This window comes from Borostomias antarcticus (assembly GCF_949987555.1).
Source record: "Borostomias antarcticus genome assembly, contig: scaffold_333, whole genome shotgun sequence".
NCBI classification, from domain to species: domain Eukaryota; kingdom Metazoa; phylum Chordata; class Actinopteri; order Stomiiformes; family Stomiidae; genus Borostomias; species Borostomias antarcticus.
Window position 1 is genome coordinate 10,887 of NW_028176390.1, and position 5,443 is coordinate 16,329.

The following is a 5,443-nucleotide window of genomic DNA, read 5'->3' on the forward strand; positions in this document are numbered from 1 at the left end:
TTGGGATTGAGCAAACAGAAGACCTGCAGATCCTCAGTTTTGACGGTAAGGGCTTGGTTATGTGCTAGGAATGGTTGAGGGAAGCAACGGAAGAGTGCGCAAAAGAGTCAGCAGAAGCTGCAAACTAGGCTCAGTCTTGGAGAGAATAAAGATCGCAAACGAATGGCACAGGCAGCCACTGTTTATACAACGGTAAAACTAAATCATCGAACTGCAGAATAGGTTATGGATATGGATCGGAAGAGCGACAACGTTGTTAGATTAAGGTGAGTTAGACTCTCCAATTGTGGCTACAGCCCTTGGATGTTAATGGTTTGAAGCATAGTGATGTTTTTTGAAAAGTGCCCAATGGCTCCTTCGTAGCCTTTGTCAGCCAATAGGAATACTCAAATCATTCTTTTCCTGTAACATGGGTATGTACAAAAAGGCTGAAACTTATGTAACGCAATGGATTATCTCGTCGAACTCACGTTGAATACTTATGTCATGGCGTCTGCCAATACAGGTTGAGAACTTAATAGCTGCTGGTTAAAAACCAGTAGAAAGGCGTAGTCTGCTTTTGGGCGACTATATTGTACTTACAATCGTGAGATAAATAATAATTGATCAGTAAACTATCGTGTGTTTGACGAGATAATCCATTGCGTTACATAGGTTTCAGCCTTTTTGTACATATCCATGTTACAGGAAAATAGTCATTTTAGTACTTTATTGGCTGGCAAAGGTTCAGAAGGAGCCATTGGGCACTTTTCAAAAAACATACTATGTCTCAAGCCCTTCAAATCCAAGGTTGTAGCCAACATTGCAGCATTTAACTCACGGTAAATTACGTCCTAACACTAGGAATAAGAGAGTGCTGGCCAGTGTAGAAATATGGGGGTAAGCCATGATAGAAGAAGCTTTCGATGGAGCGCTCAGGCGAGATCAGGAGCAGAAACGGTAGTGGTCATTGTTATTGATGGGCACTCGCATCAGCGTAAATTGATTACCGCGATTATGAAGAAGAAGATAGTTAAGGCACCATTATTATGGACTTGATCCATGTACTTGAATATCTGTGGGAAGCAGGTCACTGCTTACACAACAAGAGGTTTAGGCTATTGAAAGCTGGTAGGCAGAACGGTCCCTAAAGATACTCAGGAAAGAGTCTGACAAGGTGGCTAGGGGAATCCGGCAAAGTGCGAGCAAGAGAGGTCCTCCAAAACTGGAGGCCATTGATAAGTGTGCAGACTATCTTCAAAAAAAAACGCCCATGACTCTGATATGACAAGGCTTGGATGCGGGCTATATGATTGCCAGTGGGGTCATTGAGGGAGCTGGCCTCCATTTGATCAATGACCGTATGGATTTGACCGTAGCAAAGTGGAGTTTGCAATGGGCAGAGGCTGTGTTGAAGCTCAGCTCACTGGATTCAAGTGGATATTGCCAAGCGTATTGGAACTTCCATAAGTAATGCTCTGCCTTTGTAATCATGGAGGACGAATGAATTGGACGTCATAGCAAGGGAACCACACCAAATCAAGATTGGAGAAGTTTCAGTAGACTCTTAGAGTGAAGTTGCTCCTACCTGCAATGATGTCGTATCTGATCTTGAAAAATGGTACTTACGAGTTTTATAAACACCGAGAATGTCATACTAGGCAAGTTATCCACATAACCCTCTGGGGAAAGTGTAACTGCATCCAACGCTACTATTGCAAACCTTGTGATGGCACATTCAATGCTTTCAGTGGAACCATTTTGGCAACGCTTTGACACCATGATAGGTGGGCAGTTACCCTGCTGTATGACTCAATCTATGACACTTAGGCCAGCAGCCACAGATAGTGAAATTGGCTTGGAAACCTCGTTTCGCTGGCGTCATCACTCTCTTAAAGTGATTAAAAATTACTAGGCAGAAGAGTTAAGGGGTACCACTGAGCTTGATGAAACCTTTCTCCGTGAATCATTCAAGGGCCGTAGAAAAGATATGCCAAGGCCTTTGTGAAAACGCGCCAATGACCTTGTTAAAGCCAGAAAAATACCGGTTATGGTGGCTCGTGACCGTAACAAGAACACCGTTGATGGTGTCTTGAGAAATGAAAGTGCAACTGAGCTGTGCAGGCACTTCAATGGACGTATATTGATGCAGGCTATGGTCTGCGCGGATGCTCATCTGGTACACTAGAAACTTGCAGACATACTGGGGTTTTAGTTTAAACTGCTGGTTACGTCAGCAGGCCAGCATGTCATAGGAGGTATTTAACTGTGGTTTGACGCTTCAATTTTGGCTACAGCCCTTGGACTTTAATGGCTTTAGGTATAGTGATGCTTTTTGCAAAGTACACAATGGCTCCTTCTGAGCCCTTGCCGGCCAACAAAGTACTAAAATTATTCTTGTTCTGTAACATGAATATGTACAAAAAGGCTGCAGCTTATGTAGCGTAAGTGATCATCTCGTCGAACTCACGTTATTTACCATATCCAGCATGTAAATTCTTGCCATAGCCACTTTAAACGCTGGATAGACGGTGTATTGCACGTAGTTGCAACCGAGTACTAGTCACATTATCTGGCATGGAGGAGAGATCTGACAGCAGCTGTAAAGCTAACTACCGGTCGTTTGATTATTAGAATAACTGAACACTGACGTCACCAACCAGTAAAGGTAACTGAACAGACCTGAGTCATATAAAAGTCAGCTCATATTAGGTTTTTAAGACACAAAACGACAGTTGTTCACTGTCATACCTCAGTAGTTCTAAAGCAGTGGACACAAAATTATAGGAACAACGGCTTTAGCTCTCAGGGCAATCCAGAGTGTGATAAAGCTTTGTACAACAAGCCTCTGGATAATGTAAGCCTTTGGTATTACTATCAGCCAGAGAAATCAGAGTCTACTGAAGTAATCATGTTGCTCATCCCAATGGCGCTTATGGACCACAGAGTTTTTTAAACATTTTTTTATGGGATATGCATCTCTTCCAGTTATGAAGAGTTCATCAATATGTTTGATTTTGAGCCATAATTATCAGGACTATAACTTGCCTGAGAGTGCCTTGAACCAGAGGTTGGTTTTTTCTGTTCAGTGTTCCTGTCAGGCCTATAAAACTTGGAATAAAGCGCTCCTTAAAAGCAGCAACTACTATGGCTTGGTTTCCCAATCATACTGTTGCTAGAGTTCGGCCACTATGTTACTGGACACCGTTATTGGACTGCACACTATGACTCGTTTGGTTGCACCATTGTCAGGGATGTTTATTTTCGCGTTGGCTAGCGGATACCTCATGACACTAATTCCATTAAGAATCAATGCAGCAGATGGCAATGACTTTATGGCCGGCTTAATGGGAACGGTTTACTATTTGGGATTATTGGCAGGCTCATTCCGTTCAGGAAACATTGTCAGTCGGGTAGGCCATATTCGTTCCTTTTCCTGCTTTATGGCGTTGCTTTGTGCCAGCGTTTTAAGCCTTGCCATCTCAGAAAACATCTCCGTCTGGCTTCTACTGAGATTTATAAATGGCATGGCGGTAGCCGGAATTTTCGTGGTTGTTGAATCGTGGCTGCTCTGTGAAAGTGATAGCTCAAACCGAGGAAGAGTGCTCTCTTTCTACATGGTGTCATTGTATGGAGCTAACGCTATTGGCCAGCTTTTTGTTGGCTTTTTGGACAGCAGCAGCTTGACTCCATTCATTCTGATTGGTATTCTGTTGTCATTGTCCATTTTCCCCCCAGCCATGACTAGGATGCCAACGCCTGAAATCCAAGAAGCGTCGTCCTTGGGGTTCAAAAAGCTCTATGAACTGACACCTTCTGGAGTGCTTGGGTGCTTTGCTGGAGGTTTGGTGTTAGGCGGCCTTTATTCAATGCTGCCTATTTACCTAGCAGATCAAAGTGGGGGTGATGATCATACCGTAGCTCTGTTTCTAGCAGTCACCATGATTGGCGGAATGGCATTACAATTTCCGGTAGGTTATCTGTCAGACATTATTGATCGTCGGAAAATGCTTATTTCTGTGGCACTGGCAGGCTGTGTTGTCTGTTTTGCTCTGATACTAACACCTGAAAATAGCTGGCTGAACTTTCCTCTCTTATTCCTCTTTGGTGGAGCCACTTTTACTCTTTACCCATTAGCCATCAGTCATGGGTGTGACCACATGCACCCGGATGATATCGTTGCTGGCACCCAAGGGCTGTTACTGGCATACAGCTTTGGTGCCTGTATAGGCCCCGTAATGGCATCCCTGTTTATGGGGCATATACCGGAAGGACTTATGTTCTACTTTATCGCCATTATGGGCATTACCAGCGTATTTTTCCTGATTCGAATGGCTTATCGTCCTGCGATTTACTCCAGCGACGAACAACCATTTGTACCGGTACCTCGGACCACGCCTGTCGTGGCGCAAATCGACCCTCGCTCTGAAGCTGAAGAGTTACTGGGTACTGAGGAAGCGGCCAAGTCAGCAAGCTAACTCTCCAGATAACCATGTCAGCATCAATGGCTTTGGGTGTGGTTTCCTTGCTACGACGTTCCATTAATTAGTTCTCCATGATTACGAAGGCGAGAGCATTCCTTATGCCTTATGGAAGTTCCAATACTCCTGTTAATCTCCACTTTAATCCAGTGAGCGTAGCTTTAACACAGCCTCTGCCCCTTGTAAACTCAACTTTGCTCATAGGTCAATACGGTTATCGATCCAACGGCGGCAAGTTTCCTCAATGACTCCATTCCCAATCTGATAGCCAGCATCTAGGACCTTGTCGTAGCAGAACCAAGGACGGTTTTTTTGAAGATAGTCTGCACACATATCAATTACCTACAGTTTTGTCAGACCTTTCTTGCTGCACTTTGCCTGATTCCACGAACACCTTGTCAGACTAACCTCTTAGTATCTTCAGGGACCGTTCTACACACAGCTCCCAATAGCCTCATCACTCTTGTCGTGTAAGCAGTACCCGGTTTTCCACAGATATGCAAGTACATGGATAAAGTCCATGATGATGGTTGCCTTAACTCCCTTCTTTTTCATAATCACGGTAATCAGTTTCCACTGATAAGCAGTGCCCATACATAACAATAACCAACTGCCGTTTCTGCTCCTGATTTAGCCTGCCAGCTTATTCGAAAGCTTCTTAGATCACGGCTTCCGCCTCTCTTTCTACACTGGCCCACACTCTCTTATTCTTGGCGTGATTACGTAATTTAACAACGTTGTAGTTCTTCCGATCCATATCCATGACCGATTCTGGCGTTCGAGGATTTGGTTTTACCGTATAACCTAGGGCTATCTGTGTCATTCGTTTGCGATCTTTCTTTCCTCTAGGACTGAGCTTGGTTTGCAGCTTCTACTTACTCTTTTGCGTGTTCTTCAGTATTGTTTCCTTCAACCATTACTGGCGCATCACCAAGCCCTTACCGTCAAAACTGAGGATCTGCAGGTCTACTGTTTGCTCAATC